This window comes from Pteropus vampyrus, unplaced genomic scaffold (genome assembly GCF_000151845.1).
Source record: "Pteropus vampyrus isolate Shadow unplaced genomic scaffold, Pvam_2.0 Scaffold225, whole genome shotgun sequence".
Lineage (NCBI taxonomy): Eukaryota > Metazoa > Chordata > Mammalia > Chiroptera > Pteropodidae > Pteropus > Pteropus vampyrus.
The window spans coordinates 742255-759929 of NW_011889006.1; the positions used below are offsets into that span (position 1 = coordinate 742255).

General features: G+C 40.0%; 1 pseudogene; it reads right to left on the reverse strand.

The window, feature by feature from the left end:
• Nucleotides 1–15783: 15783 nt before the first annotated feature.
• On the reverse strand, nt 15784–15898 carry LOC111747526 (annotated as a pseudogene).
• Between the last annotated feature and the right edge of the window lie 1777 nt (nt 15899–17675).

A 17675-nucleotide genomic window follows, 5' to 3' on the forward strand; every position in this document is an offset into this window, starting at 1 on the left:
CTATCCAGCAAAGCTATCATTTAGAATCGAAAGACAGATCAAGAGCTTCCCAGATAAGAAAAAGCTAAAGGAGTTCATCACCACAAAGCCAGGAAATGTTAGAGGGACATCTTTAAGAAGGAAAAAAAAAAGACAAAATATGAATAATAAAATGACAATAACTACGTATCTAGCAACAATTACTCTACCTGTAAACGAAGTAAGTGCTCCAAGCAAAAGATAGGGTGGCTGAATGGATAAGAAAACACATGCTGCCTACAAAAGACTCACGTCAGATCTAAAGAAACACACAGAGCGACAGTAAAGAGATGAAAAAAGATGCAGCATGAAAAGAGAAACAAACAAAAAAGCTAGGGTAGCAATATTTACGCAAAAGAGACTTTAAAACAAAATCTATAACAAGAGACAAAGAAGTTCCCAGTAATCCAACTTCTGGGTATTTATTTGAAGAAACTCAAAATACTATTTTGAAGGGACACGTGAATCCATAAATATGTTCATTGCAGCATTATTTATAACAACCAGGATAGGGAGGTCACCTAGGTGTCCAACAATAGGTGAATAAAGAGGTGATACATATATACAATGGAATATTACTCAATCATAAAAAATAATGAAATCTTGCCATCTGTAACAACATGGTTGGACCTAGAGTAGAGTATAATGCTGACTGGAGTAGGTCAGACAGAGAAAGACTAATGTCATATATGGAATCTAGAGGACAGGATAAACAAACAGAAACAAGTCCATATTTACAGAGAGCATTTTGATGGTTGTCAGATTGGGGTGTGGGAGGATAAGCGAAGTGGGGAGGGGATTAAGAGGTACAAATCAGTAGTTACAAAATAGTCATGGGGATGTAGAGTATAACATGGGGAATATAATCAGTAATATTGTAATACATGTATGGTGTCAGATGGGTACTGGTTTTACTGGGATGATCACTTTGTAAGTTATATAAATGTTTGATCACTGTGTTGTACACCTGAAATTAAAATATAATATTGTGTCAACTATAATTGAAAAAATATATATAAAAATAAAAAAATAGAACTTGCAAAGAGGTAAAAAAGGAACATTCTTATATATCACAAAATTCGGATTTAGCATTGACACATTACTATTATTCCAAATTTTACTAATTGTTCTGATAATGTCCTTTGTGGCATTCCTCCACCCCTACCCCCATTCATGATCTAATCCAGAATTAAGCTTTGTATTTTCTTGTCATGTCACTTTAGGCTCCTTTGGTCTCCAATGGTGCCTGCTCTTTTTTGTCTTTTATAACATCAATTTTTTGGAAGAGCACAGGCTCATCGCTCTGCAGAATGCCCTTGGTTTTGGTCTGTCTGATGTGTCCTCATGAAGAGATTTGGTTTTGCATTTTTAGCAGATATTGAATAATGTCAATATTGTTCAGTTAAGACCCAAGGTAACAGATCTTCATCCCTGGAACCTGTAAATATCTTATACGGAAAAGGGGTCTTTGCAGATGTGAAGTTAAGGATTTTGAGATGGTAAGATCATCCTAGACTATCCAGGTGACCCCAAAGTGCAACCATGCAAATCCTTACAAGAAGAATCAGGCATTTTCACACTGACAGAAGAAGAGGAGGTGAAGTGACCACAGAGGCAGAGACTGGAGTAGCCAAGGAATGTCAGTGGTCAGCAGAAGCTGGAAGAGGCAAAGAACAGGTTCTCCCCTAGAGCTCTGGAAGGAGCAGGGCCCTTCTAAAACCTTAATTTTGGGCCACTGACACCAATTTCAGGCCTCCAGAACTGTGAAAAAATAAATTTGTTATTTTATGCCAGGAAAAAAAAAAGAGTAGTTGAGCAGACACCAATCTATTGCTACCACACAGTAAAACTCAATAACATCTAAGCCCCACCCCACCAGTATATATATTTATGAGGGAAGGGGTACTTATTGGATATGCAAAAAAAATAATAATAATGTTGAATGGATGTCTATAGCAATAAACAAAGTCTTTGCTTGGATTTAAAAATTATGCACACACATTAAATCAATTTGCAAATGTCTCCAAGAGAAAAGGATACTGAATAGGTTTCCACCAATCTATGCATTCGTTTAATAGTATGTAAAGCTAATATACATTTTGTCAATTAAATACTTTGATGTTACAAAGATACGAATTCTCCACACAAGGAAATGAGATGTAAGTTATAGGGAAAGATTACAAGGTAGTATGTACACATGATGGACAGCCATGTAAGACATTCAGGTGTGGATAAGGAGACCCTGACATGTATGATTCAGGCACTGTTCTGATGTACCTTGGAAATCTGCAGTGTATGTTTATTCAAATATCCAAGTACTGGACATGTTAACAGGCTATCACATAGTTTGCTCACCCGTTATTAAGACCAATGCCCCTTTTTTGAATTCTTTGATATAGTCTGATTTCTTACATACTTTCATATAGGGTAAAGACGTGTGACCAACTTGCAGAAATAGTCATGTTTGCTTGCCAGATATATTTCTCATTGTAAATTTGTATGCTGGTTAATTATAACAGCTTGGAAGTTACATAAATGTCTAACAATAGGAAAATAAGTTAAGAACAAAATTAAGTGTGTAAGACTATGCAGCCATTAAAAAACATGATGTAACAGAATAAGCACTGCCATGGGAAAATGTTCACAGTAGAGGATATTTTAAAAATTAGGTTATAAAACAGATGTATCATATGATCCCAGCAGTGTTTTAAAAAATATACACTCAGAAAAAGAAAAAAAAAAAATTGGCATAACCCATAAGCCTGGGGTTATGTCTCAGGGTACAATTAGAAAGAAATCGTTTTAATTTGTACTTTTGTAAATTTATGTTTTTTGTCCCCCTCGCCCCCAAATTTCCTATACTGAACAATAATTACTTCTATAACCAGAATAACAACAATAATTTTAAGTGTCATTCAGATGACCTTAGGCAAGTTATCATCCTCTCTGTGCCAGTTTCTTAACCTATAAAATGGGGATAAAGCACCCCACCCCCTTAAGGTTGCCAGGATGGGTAAAGCTTAGAGCAGTCCCTGCAAAGCAGGAGTTGTTCAGTGAAGGTTAGCGATTAACACTGGAATGTTTGTGAATCTGGTGGTGTGTGCCTGAGTGCCAGGCCTGTGTCCCCTGTGACTCCACTTATACAGGAGCCTGTCTCCATCCCATTCCAATGTGAACAGGTAACAAAGACAGGGAAATTGAGAGCTGAGTTCACAAACTCCCAAGTCTTCAAGTAACCAAGTAGGAAATGTAAACGTAACTGAAGCAGCTGGGAGTCAGACAACAAGAGTGGGGGCGGTTATGGCTCCCTAGAGATAGTGGACTCCCCAGAAGTGCCTCAATTCAACTTATTTCAAAATCCTATCTGGACTGACGGTCCTCATCTATCCTGGAGCTGCCCTGATCTGTGCGTTAAGTAGTCACAAAAAAGAACAACTTAAAGCAGTATGAACTTTACAGGCTATTGCACAGGACATCCCAGTCAATGCTCCATTTTCTTCAGGGTGTTTCAGGGTTTCAAATATTTTTCAGTGTTCCTTTGGACAGAATGTTGTTAAAGCACATAATATCAATGGCCATAGAAAGTACAGACACCAACTGCACGACCAACCTGTGGTACAAAAAAAGGGATTAATGGCTTTTACAGTTGAGGGGGCCTATAGGCAAGTTAGTCCAGCTGGTCCAGTCAGAGAGAATGACTGGGGAGGGAATTCAGAGTAGGAACTGATACTGCAGCAAATGTGATCTGTCCTAAAATTCCAGGGATCGTATGATTTATTGGGGCTACTTCTTATTTCTGAGTGAAAGGGAATGCTAGTTAATTACACCAGGACGCTGGGACTTGACTGGAATTGCCTCAAACAAACCTGGATATATGGATACCCTACTTAAGTGAAAGTGTTCCCTAAGGCCTAGAGTAAATTCCAACTCTTCACCTGAAGACTACTTCTGCAGTGGGAAGAAACTTCTTCCAACAGCTGTGTACATTTATAGTAAATAATTCAGAAGACCTATTTCACAGGATTAACATATACAACACTTTGAGATCTTCCTCTCTGAAATCCTGGATAGAAAGCAGAGAGCCTCTATAGCCAGGGTAAGGATTCCCAGAGTTGATATAATGAAGATTTTGGAAGGAAAGGCCATGGAGATTACGGATCTCTCTTAGCTCCCCATCCCTCCTTAGATTCCTGACACCATAACAGCCACCACTGGGGGCAGGAGGAGGTTTTTTCTGAGCAGCTGCCCCACATGGACTCATTGGGTCAGGGGCTGTCCCACCGGCCAGCTTCTCTCCCCTTTCCTCACTGGAACCCCGGGGGCTTCAAAAGCCACGTTGAGCGGCTGGGAGCAGCTAGGACTTAAATTTGATGTGTGTTATACCTACCTAACAAGTCTCCTCCAGATTCTATAGATGAGAAACAGGACTCTGTTACATTCCCATGTTCTGTTTGGTAAGTATTCTATGTAGCCTTTTTCCTCAACATGTTGTGAATTTTGAGCTTCTTAGATTTGCCTCTCTTTCTTCCTCCTGTACTAACAGAATTCCAAGTCTGGCTTTGAAACTACAGGCCTTCCCAACTATACTGGTGAAAAAAGTCTCAGCAAGATCAGGAGGGAAAAAAAAAAATTCTCTGTTCTCCTACAGCTTCAGGAAAGCAAATACTATTCAATGTCACAAAACTGTTTTTGCTAATGTTATTTTTAAGGAGTCTTTCAAGACTCTTGGACTTCAGAGATATCCTGGAAAAATTATCTTTAAATTTTAATGTCAATAATTCCAATTGGTTACTTAATAATTTGTAGCACTGTTTAAATAGATAAGCTAGGTTTTCTGGAAACTGTGATTTTTCATTCTTCAGCTAGGATAGGATTATTAGTGACTTCCTGTACTCATAAGAGCATGGAGGTAAAAATGAATAAAAACAATGACTTTATTGGATTTAGTTTTTAAAGAGAATCTGACAGTCTAATGTTTAAGTTAGCCTTAGTAATAGAGCTCCAACTGTATAAATGTCTAGTAGTTGAAGTTATTCTTTTGCCTTTAGCAAAACCATGGAGAGGACTGACCCAAGCTGTCTGGCTCATAGGGAGTACATCAGTCCTGCACTAGGGCTGCACTAGGGCCAGGGCCCAATCCCTCAGCAAACAGGAGACGGTAGAACAGGCATAGGCTCTTGGTTGTTTGACCAGCCAGGGAAGGTCTTCACCTTCAAGTGGCAAAACAGCCTTTCCTGTCAAGATAACCTTCCTCTTCTCAATCCCTGGATTAGAACTCTCTATGATTTCACTAAGAAGGGAGAGGTGAAGAAATAGGGTTGGAGGCCCCATCGCCAACACCCACACACCTTTTCCTAGTCCAATGTCAGGATAGGGGCCACTGGATTCAGAGTGATGCTTATCTGAACATGAGGTTTCTGAGAATGTGGGAGTTTCAGATCCAAAGTCTCATTCTCTACTCTGCTTACAATTCCAAAGGAAAATGAAGATGCAATTTTTAAACAGAGCACATAAGAACTATAAATGCTACACTCTGCTCAATTAGAAATCCTAAGTCCATTGGGAACTGAGGAAGGTAAAAAGAACCCCATCTTAAGCTTTCCTTCACAATTACTCTGAATCAAAGCAAGACCTGAGAGAAAAAAGCTGGATAATAGTAAAATCAACCAGGAGGAAAAAACTAATTAAAATAAGACTATATCCTTAACAACAGAACTCATAAGCCTTTAGAATTACTTACTATAATCAGTACAAGTTGAAGGCAGGTAACAAAAGGAGCCCCAAAGGCTTTCCTGCACTCATGCATCTGGCTATGGTTCTTTGTCTAGCCCAGGTACACAAGGCCTCCCCTCTTTAAAAATGGCTTATCACAGGTTTATAAACTGAAAATTCTATTTGTGGACAAAGAAAAGGGCCAGCATGTTAAGGAATCAGGGTATCAGAGCAACTGTCTGCTGGTGAGCTCCCTAATCTCATGGCCACAGGCAAGCTGTCCTCTTTGTTCTGCCCCTTGGCTCCTCCTCACTGGCGCTAGATACTCCATTTGCTTCCTTCTTTCCTTTTTCCCATGACTAGCTATACACTCCATAGCTTTCTTTCTTGCTGTCCACTCTAACCTAAAAAAGCTTCTCGGATAAAGGATTTTCTGCTGATCATTACAGATACACTGACAATGGAGAGTTAAAGCCTGGTCTATATTTCGGGTTTTCCGTTTTAGATATCCTGGAACCTCTTTTCTACGACACTTTCATAACAAGGGCAGAGTTCAATTCCATTCCATTTTTACATCCTTTTTCCAACACTTGGGGTGGGGCACTCCTAACTACCAAGGAAGAGGAAGGAGATGGCAAACTCAAGGTGAGAATCTTCCACCTTAATGTCCTCCCAACTTAACCTAACTAATTAAGTCATCTTGATACAGAATTATAGTGACAAAAGTAAAGACTCATTTCATATAATTGGGGAAGTTGGAGAAATATGCCCTCTCTGGTGCCAGATCATACTGAGACCTGGAAAGTAATGTGGTCCTTGTAGGCACGTCTTTTTTGTGTGTCTTGGATGACCCTGAAAGACAGTAAGGGTGCGCAGCCACCCTAGAAACCCAGTCAGTCCCAGGCCTGGGATCCTGCTGCCAGCAACTTCGACAGAGAACTCCAGTATGAGAAAGGCAATAATTGAGAACGCTTAGAAAAGTTTCCACTTTGAACAGGTAAGAATCAGAAGACATAAGTCTAAGAGTAGAAATCTCTTGCCTCAGGGACCAGTGTCTCCCTGCCAAAAGAGAGGGGTCAGGAACGCACAGCTCAGCTCGATCCAGCAGCACACGGACCAAGAGGACTTGCAGCCCAAAAAGGGACACAGGAAAATTCCAAGCCTTTTTGTCTGACATAAAAATAATATAAAGAAGAAATAAATACTGACTAAAATAAACAACAAATAAAAACAAGAAACTTGAGCTCAGAGGTCTATCTGGACACATTCTGGAAGCCCTCCAGTCCCTGACACGTTCCAGAACACACGGGAAGGGGGACTGCGGAGAAAGACTCAGTGAGGAAGAAACTGCAGTTAAGCCTTCCAGTCGGACCGGCAGTGGGTCACAAGCAAGTCCTTACTCAGTGCGATGACGTTTCCGCAATTCTTTAGCATCAGGTACGTGTAGAGAGCCTTCCGAGGGCGGTCCAGGCGCCTCCACTCTTCGTATCTAAGTCCACGTCCACAACCACAAAGGTCACCAGTTCCAGGAACGGGAGGTTTGTCCACTATGGCCCGGGGTTCCCCATCACCACTTGTCGAAGGATACGTAGGGGTGGAAACTTGAGGACTGCGGGATGGACAAGCCTGAGACGAGACGGTCGGGGAACACCGAGGGTGCCAGGGCACCCACAACCCGGGCACAGGGAGATGCGCAGCTGGTGTCAACCCTGCCAGGAACTCGGGACCCGTAACCGCTCTCCTCGGGAGCTGGCAGCAAGGTTCGACGAGGGCAGGACAGAGGTATAACCTGCAGGTCTTCCGCTTTCCACTGCTGGCGTTCGACCCACTTACACTGAACAGCGGAACTCCGCCCAGCCCGCCGAATACGAGTCAGAAGGACCTACGGTTCCGCCCCCAGCCAACTCCGCGGTCTCTCTAGGCTGCGCGGAGGAACAGCGTCTCGGTGGGCCTCTCCTAGGACTCCAGTAGCGCAGGTTCAGGCTTTTCAGGTTAGAACGCGCGGCGGCGCTGCTGCGAGGCTTGGCGTAACCCTGGTTCAGATTTTATCTGAATCATCTTTTAAACTAGTTTTTCCCATTGTATTTCTTGCTAGACATCTAAAGAAAAATAGAAAGAAAAAAAAGATAAAAAGAAAAGTAAAAAATAAAAAGAACAAAGAAAAAAGTAAAAAATAAAGAGAAATAAAAATAAGAAAGAAAAGAAACAATGTTACGGAAATTACGACTGTTAACATTTTAGTGAATTTTACTCTGATAATTTCCTACATATAGTTTGATATTTTTGTGTTTTGTCATCTCCGATTTTCCACTTAAAGTTGTCACGTAAGCCCCCCCCCCATACTGTGGCACGCATTGTAATAGTTCATTAAATGGGTTATCGTCAATTATGTATTCATTCCGTATCAAATTACCTGGATTAAGCCCGGGACTATGGGCCTTCCATTGAGTGGTGGCACGAATTGTGTCTCAGCCTATCCTCGGGGAAGCGCTTGTCACTGTATTTTCTCTCCAAGAAGCTGTTGAGGATGGTGCTTATTAATTACGCAGACCCTCGCTCTAATTACTCAAAGGAGGATATTTTTATGGTCTCGCTCTCAAGAAGAGTTTAACTTTTTTAGAGCGATTGATTGGATTTGGGCTTATGGACTGTGCGAGTTTTGAATTTGAGTTGAAATGGCTGCTAGAAAGCTTAGAGCAAGTCTTACGGTGCAAGACATATGACGTTCGAACGTGTATTTTTTGTATTGCTAACCCCACTCCTGGCTCTCCCACTCTGCTATCTTTGTTTTCCCTTTGCCTTATCTTTCTTCCTTGTTTTAAATGTATTTTATCTTGCTTTTTGGTTTTATCAGGCCTCAGCAAACCACCTTAAATCCTGTTTGAATGAAAGTGGTATATAAAGGAATAAATAAAATTGCTCAACCATTTCCCTACTATTGGAATAGTCCTAATTTTTAGTTCTTTGAAATTTTGTTGCAAATGGACATGTTTTACCATAAAGTGCTTTTTCTATTTAGGTTTTCCTGTAAGCCAGACTCCTAGAAAATATTGGATCAAGAGAAAAGATATTCAATGAGTATTCAGTGAGGTTTGTGGATGCTGTGGGATAAAGAGATGATGAGGAAAGGGGGCCGGGAATAGCTAACATTTATTTAAGGCTTACTCCATGCCAGGTTGTTGGGTGAGGGGACTGACAAACAAAATGGATGCAGTCAGGCTCCCTCCCAGCAAGCTCCTGCGGTTTCCGAGCAGCCTTAGCTACAGCGTTCGGGATGACCCTAGATACAGCGTCCTATACAACCTGTAGATTGCGATTGATTACAGTACCTGGCCTTAAGCCACTATTATGCACCTTGATATAAAAACAGCCCCGCCTGTGCAGGCTGTGGGGGAGCTGGAACCGTGCCTGTGCCTTGCCGTGTCCTGCTATGCCAGAATAAAGCTATGTCTCATCTGCCCACGGCTCTTGGCATATTCTTCCAGCTGCCGGAACCACGCACCCCAAACTTCGGTATCAGAAATCTGCAGAACACAGGTACTCCGTAAGCCCTTCACATGATTAAATAATCTTAAAAGACAGGCCCCAGAAAGGACTGTTTGCAGCTGCTCATGTTTAAATTAATTTTCAATTAAAGTTGTAAATTTACAAACAGGTTTTCTTAAAATTATTAAGTTTAACTTGCATAACTTTGATGTTCTATTTTGAAATCTTGTGATTTTTGTATAAAAATAGAAATAACTTGTTTTTTGATTAATGTTCATTTAGTCCACAGGCTTGACGTATTAAATTTGCTTGAATATGACTCATGCTATTTACAAAGTTAGTTGATTAAATTCTCTTAAATAATTTACATTTACAAATTTAATATAACTTGGTTTTTTTTTCAAATTCTTCACAGGGCAAATTTACAAGTCAAAGAAGAAAAAATCTTCTTAAACGTGTAAATAACTCATAAACCTAATAACTCAAGGTTCTAAATATGGCAAATCAAGTTATATTAAAGATTTCAATACTGTTTACAAACATAGTCAAATTATTTTATAACTTTCAACTTCAGATCACAAGCCTGAAATAAATCACACAATTCAATTTGAAATTACAAAACTAATCTGTCAGATTCTTTAATATGCCAAATTCTCTTAAAGTTTATAGACACATAAAAATAGGAAAGAAAAAAATCAATGTTACTCCTAATGTACGGAAATTACGACTGTTAACATTTTAGTGAATTTTACTCTGATAATTTCCTACATATAGTTTGATATTTTTGTGTTTTGTCATCTCCAGTTTTCCACTTAAAGTTGTCACGTAAGCTATTGTCACGTAAAGTTGTCAAGTTAGCTATTCCCGGCCCCCTTTCCCCATCATCTCTATCCCAGAGCATCCACAAACCTCAGTGAACCAAACACACACAGAATATCTCAATCTTCCAAAATCTTTTCCCTAAACATTACAGTAAGAAATGATATTATGGATTTATTTTTAGTCATATTTATTTTCCTTTCCAAAATGGTAGAATAAAATACTTTCTGTTCATGTTTTTCTTGCCACTATTCTATAATCATCTTATTGACTTGCCTCTACAATTAAAGAAAAGTCTGATTATTACCCTTCTAAATGTAAAGTTAGATTTAAATGAAACATTGTGAAAATTGATGAAGGAAACCTCAACTAAAATTAGAGTGAGGAAGGCCTGTAGAGGGTGCTCACACCCTATCACTCCACACCAATTACCTCAAACAGGAAAGGACAGTACCTTTTATCTCCAACAGGAAGGTGTTTCTACTTTATTACCCCCCAAAAAGAAAGATTTTCTTCTTGCCCAGCAACAAGCCCAGCCAATGGAAAATGCTTCAACTCAGCCAATAAGAAGCTGGTCATCATCCTGAACTTTTACTTTCTTCCAATGAACTTTCATTTTTGTTTTGCTAATGACCTCTTTGCCCCACCCTCCTTTCTATAAAACCCTTACATTTTCTTATAACTCCTCAGAATATTTCTGCTTGCTAGATGAGATGCTACTCCATGGTAAATACCGCCTATTAGATTTTCAAGTTCACGCAGTTGAATTTTTTTACCAATATTTATTAATGTATATTATTTATCTATGCAAAGAAACAAAATTAATACTTTAGCATGAATGAAGCAACTAACCATTACCTTATACTATCATGTTCTCTTAAGTATACTTTTTTTGCTTTTACTTACACTTTTTTTTGCTTTGTCTGTAAAATGGACATATTAATAATTATCTTAGAGAGCTATACAGCCCAAACGAGATGTCAGTCATAAGTATAAAAACTCAACACATGTTAATTTCTCCTTTGCCTTTCCTAGTGCCACAACCTGTCCCTAAAAGTCAGATTAATTCTGAGAAATCCCAGGGTCTCTTCTTCTAAACATAAGGAGAGGGGGAATGTCAGGGAGGCAGCTCTGTAAAAAAGAAGAAAAACATCTTTCTCCAGAGAGGCACCCCTCTCCTTACTCTGTCCACAGTGGGGTTTTAAAATGATTTATAGCTTTAAAAAATAGAAGTAGCGTGTATACTGGTGTCTTTTGTTTGGAGGAAAGAGTGAAGAAACAAATGGAGTCACTATAGTCAAGCTAACAAAAATCAGTGAGCTGAAACATGAAGAAAATGATTTAACTTTAGCCTGGGTACTCAAACTTTTGAACTTTGCAGATGTGTGCTAATGTGTATAAGTCCTATAGATAATCCTCTGAAGAGCATAGGAAAGTTCTGGACATCTGGAAGATCACCATCTCAGACCAATCCACGGGCTAAGAATGCAGGACCGATTCTTCTCAAGAATGTGCTTTTTATCATAAAAACTCAACTTTTCTGTTTTTTCAGAACACTGAGTTTTGCCTGGCAGTGTTTTTCAAATTGGAATTTTCTTAAGACCTTTGAATAAAACTTTTTTCATTTAATTCTAATGAAGCCTCTTGTTTCATTTCACTCAGTCAACATTTAAAAAGAATATGTTAAGGATTCTAAGAAAAACAAACTTTATAAGAAGAAAATCTACTTAAATTATTTGATTGATGATTCAGATCTAATCACTTTAGGGCAAGAGAGCTTCTCAAAGAAAAGAAAAATTAGCCAATCGTTCAATAATAATTTGTGATAGATTTATTGCATTAATAATCCCAATTCTTCACCTCTATCTATATCCACATCTTTTGCCCTGTGACTTTATAAATCTTCTGTCTCACAAAAGAAGCAAGCCTGTTTCCCTATCCCTTAAATCTGGACTTGGCCATGTAACTTGCATTGGCAAATAGGATGTTAGCAGGCTTGGGGCCAGCAGAAGATTAAACAAATGCTTACGTGTTTGCATTTTATCTCTTACTTTTCTGTAATTGCTATAAGAACATGCCCAGTCTAGCATGAGAACATGTCTGGGCTGGCTGGAGGGTTGTAAGAGAGATACAAGTTGTCTCAGGAGTAGTTATCCTAGACCAGCGAGCCGTAGCTAGACCCGTTGACTTACTAAAGATGCATGAGTAAGCTAAAGTTAAATCAGCAGAAACGCTCAGTTGACCATTGGCTGTGAGAAATAATCTATGATTGTTTTAAACCATTAAGGTTTGGGATTGTTTGTTATGCAGTGTCAGAGCTGAGCTGATCGAGGAGGGAAGGTTTGATGGTGAAACACCTGGTTGGAAGAATGCATAAGAGGCCAGCATGAGAATGAAACAGCAGGCACCAACTTTATTGTGCGGAGCACAGTTCTATTGTAGGAGGTGCAATTCTATTGGGGGAGCGCGGTATTGCACCTACTTCTTGTGCTCCCCTTCTCATGCTCCCCTTCTGCTCTCCAGGGGACTGCATGGCTCCATACATAGCAGAGTACAATAGTGGCATTCAGCCACACATGCGTGATACAATAAGCTGAAGTATATTTACATATTTTAGGTGCAGGCGCCCTACTACACTAATGTAACATTCTAAATCTGGGTCCTATTCCTAGCTGGGAGCCTGGATCACAGCCAGACCTGGGACCACCTGGGCCTGGCACTCATATGCAGCAATAGCTAACAGATACTGTTTTTTTTAAAAAAAATAGGCCCAAAATGGAATCACTTGTGCTAAGCCTTATATCAGCAAACCATGACTTAATTGCAGTTGCAACCTACCACAGGAATATGACCTTTAATCAGTCAATCTGGAATCAATTGATCAGCACTAGTAAGGTATCTGCATGAAAACCCTTGCCCTTCCCCCAAAGGAAGATGACCTTGCCTGATACAATCCGCTCCTTGTTAGAACCTTTCTTTTTCCAACCCTTTTCTTTTTTTTTTTTTTTGGCCTATAAAAGCCTTCCATTTTGTACAGCTCCTCTGAGCTCCTTTCTATTTTCTAAATGAGATGATACCCAATGAGTCATTGAATAAAGCCAATTAGATCCTCAAATTTACTCAGTTGAATTTAGTTTAACAATACAGAAATCGGTACCAGAAGTGGGGTGATACTATAACAAAAACCTAAAATACATGGCATTGACTTTGAGGCTAAGTGGCAGGGGAGGCTGGAAACAGTGAAGAAAATGTTAAAGAAGGTGGGGAAAATGGCAACTCATGTTATACAGTAGCAAAACAATTGGTAAAACTGTCAACATGATAGAAAATGTACTCAATGAACTTGCAGCTTTGAGCTAAAAATCTCCAGGCAGAATGATGAAAGTGTCAGCTGGTTCTTACTGTGTCTGATAAGTTTTATAAGAAAGAAGTGAGCAAAGGAAGGACTAGTCAATTTATAAGCAGAATTTGGAGGAAATGTAAAGGAGGCAGAATTTTCTGGGTTGGAAAATAAAACTATTTCGCATTCCCAGCTCTTAGGTCAATAAAGATTATCGAAGTAAGAAATAGCCTCAGAGCTGTGACTGAAGAGTGTTAAGTCCTTTGAGAAAGCAAGGCAAGGCCTCCTAGACCGTCTTAGTTGAACAAAAGTTCTTCTAGGAATTTTAAAGGCATTATTCCTTGCAGTGCCCTGACACAGACCAGAGACTAAGTCAGCAGAGAAGCATATATCAAGAGAATTTGGGATGTGGTTCTTGGTGCATGAAGTGGAGTCCAATCAGATATATAAAACAACTCCAAGGTTTTTTTAGAGTATTGGATCCTTAAAAGTACTGCTAGTCTAGACAAACAGAGAATGAAAGTATTCAACTTAAACAAAGGCCTCTGGGATGCCTACTTTTCATCAGGAGGAAGCAAGCTGAGAAAGTTTCTCAGCTACCATTGAAGGCTGTTTCTTCCAATGAAGACAAGGAACACAATGGAAAAAGAAAGAACCAAAGGCCATGGAACAGTGGACTGGGGAGCCACTCTGAGGGAGTAGAGTCAGGCCTAATCAAGGAATACTCCCCATTCCCAGAGTAGGGGGACCTGGCTGGATTTGCCCAGCTGAATTCAGAAGTGTTGTGGACCAATGACTGCTTTATGCCTGCTATTCTTCCTTATTCTTTTTCAAGGGAGTGTCTATTGTAGTTATTTTGTCCTTGACTCACCATTGTATTTTTTGAGAGTTGGGTGGGGTAAATAACTTGTCTTTTTAGATAATAGGTATTCCATTCAAGAGCCACATCAGACCTGATGTAAATTATAAGATCCTGGACTTTAAGCCTAATGTCATAATTGGATGAGCCTTTTGGGGGGCCTTGAAGTGGGGTAAGCATATTTTGCATGGAGGGAAAACATAAATAATTGTGGGAAGATCTTGGTAGATTACACTGAGGGTTCCAATTCTTCACCCTCCTCTGTATCCACCATGTCTTGTGAGCTTGCAATTCTTTTCATAACAGAAGCAGAGTCCATAATCCCACCCTCTTGCAGAATCTGAGCTTAACTATGGTTAACTTTGGTTATTATCATAGACTTGACACAAGTAGAAGTTTGAAAAAGTGTCTCCCTGTTCCTGCTTCTTCTCTTGCTTCTTTGTGGTCACTATGAAAATGTTAAAAAGATAAAATCCAACTCAGTAAATTTGAAGATCTGATTGGCTTTAATTAATTGATTCCTGTATCAGACACATCCCATCTATCAACTAGAAGGGCTCTCTTGACAAAAGAAAAGAAAGGATTATTTTGGGGCCTGTCTTTTCTTTGGGGGAAGAAAAAAGGAAGGGTTTTTTATCACGTAGATTGCCTCTTCTTTCTATGGGGGAATGGAGAGGGCCTAGGTGACAGATTACTGGTGCTTGACCAGAAAATTCCAGACTAGTTAATTAAGTTTCTAGAAGAGGTTGGAACTGTAATTAGATCAGTTATTAAATCTAGGTTCAGTACCATGGACTTTAAAGCATGAGGGATGCCATTTTGGCTTGTGGTTTTTTCTTTAACAAGAACATGCCCCCAAAATGCCCTGGTTAACCTGCTGGAGGGATGTGAATGACCCATGGAGGGAAACTGAGTTGTCCCAGCTGAGGTTATCCTAGACAAGTAGGATAACAAGTAGGACAAGCTGATGTCCTGTCAGCTGATCACAAACATATGAATAAACCCAGCCAAGAGCAACCAAACCTGACCCAGATCAGCAGAATTTCCCAGTCGAATCGTTCACAATGAAGAAAAATAAATGGTTGCTTTCAGTTGCTAAGTTTTGGGATATTTTTGTTACAAAGCAATAACTAACTGATACAGTTATTAAATATGTATGTATATTTTTAAAAGATTGGAAATGGACTACACAAAATGTTGAGAAAAATGAATTATGAAATGATGATGATTTGGAGGTTTTCTCTTTATTTTTCTCAATAAATGTTTCCCACTATAATAAAAAGAAAACAGAGCAACATAATAATGGTAACAAACATGGACTTCAGAAAAATCACAGGCTCTAGAATAAAACAGATTTGAGTTAAAATCTTGGCTCATTACTTACATTCCAGGAGAGTAACTTAGCCCCACTAAACCTCAATTTCTTTGCCCGCTAAATAGGTACACTTCATAAATTTGTGAAAATTAAGCCAAACCATGTTAAGGGTATAGCACAGTACTAGGCACCTAGTAAAAACTCAACAAGTTCTAGCTATTTTTTTTTCTGTAAAGCTTACAGCACCTGGTATTCCTAGGTGGTCTCCCATCCAAGTACTAACTAGGCCCAACCCTGCTTAGCTTCCGAGATCAGAGGAGATTGGGCGTGTTCAGGATAGCATAGAAGCCTATTATTTGATTAGCAGTACTGATAAACAAAATACACTAGGTAGAATTCAGAATTCCTACCCTCAAATTATATATGTTAATGTAAGAAATGTCCAAACCTGTAGAGAATTTTTATGAGTTTATTTGAGACAAAACATAATAATTACCTGAAAGCAAGATCTCAAATGCTACACAAAATGGCAGTTTGCCACTTCTTTTACGCATTTGGAATTAAGGAGAGAAAGTATGGAAGATTACATGAAGGTGGGAGAAAGGAAGACGGGGGATTGAATTATGGGATGGTTTAACAGGATTATGTGCTCCCTTGAGGGTGGTCACAATTTAGAAGGAGGAGTCTGAAAAGAGGCATTTCAATGGTGCATTAACCTACATGCACAGAGAGAATAGACAAGGCTTGTTTAAGGCGAAGATAAACCTGAAGAAGTTATGACTACCCACAACGACCTGCCCAGTTAGGTATTTATGGTCAGATCACTCTGTGAGGTTACTTTCCATAGAAGTCCTTTTACATCCCCATACATGACAAGCACAAATACTAGAGTTAATTCTTAAGAACTTCCATTTAATTTGGCTTTATAGAGGTTTCATGGTACTCAATAAATGTTTGTTGAACGAATGAAAGAAAGCATGAACTCTCATTGTGCTGGCTGGAAAATTACTGCTTGGCTATTGCCTATGGGAACATAGGCTATCGCCCATGGGAACATAACATTCTAACAATAAGCTTTCTGCTTCTGTACCCCCGTTTGCACAACCAACCTGTGGGTTGACAGGTAGTGAATAGGAGAAAAATAGACCTTTGTGTTTAAGACGGAATGAGGAATGGGATTTAGGGCTTAAAAACCCTGTACCTCTACATTTCGGGGCTGCTTAATTTGGGGTCTGCGTACCCCTGGCAGACCCAGCTGGCTGAATGAAGAGCACGTTTCCTATAACTCACTGATTTCTGGTGGTCCGTGTGTCTTTCAGGGGCTGGCGGCTACAACATTTGGAGGCCCCAGCGAGATCCCAGGGAGTGGCCCTGGGATCTAAGACCGGACCGGCCTCCGAAGCAGTTGCTGTCCCTATTATGGATTCAAAGGGGTGGCCAACCTGAGACGTTCCAGGGCCCTTGAATGCTGTGACGGTCAGTACAATCGTCAAGGACGCAACCTTTAGGACATGCTCTTTGTTCCTCGTCCCGACAGGAATCTGGAATCTCCGAGGCCTCGGTGTCTGGATAGAAGGTACCTTTCTGTTTCTGTTGACCGGTCAGTGGGGGTCCGTGGAGAAACTGGATGCAGTCATATTTCCTGGACCATGGCCAGGCCGCGGGACACTGCCTCCTGTGCCCTGTTGTCGGGTTCTGTTTATTGTCTCTGGTCTTGTCTAGGTTGTAGGTGGTGGACTTCTCTGGGTCCACCTACAACCCAGTAATTGGTCTTGTCTGAGTGTCTGATTGTCTGTTTTGTGTTTTCTGCGCAAGCGACATTTCAAAGAAGGGTTTGTAGAAGGAGCTGACTATGGCATAAAGTTTTCCCCAGGCAGACTAAAAATATTGCGTAAAGTCGAGTGGCTGTCTTTTGATGTAAACTAGTCTCCAGAGTGTTCTTTTGACAGAGGTTTAGTGAGGAATGTTTGGAAGATTGTCACGGGAGACCCGGGACACCCCTATCAGTTTCCCTACATTGATCAATGGTTAAACCTTGTTCAGACACCCCCTCCTTGGCTCTGCCAGTGTGCCCTTTCTCTAGGGGCATGAATCTTAGTTGCGGGCCCCTCTATGTTCCCATGGGC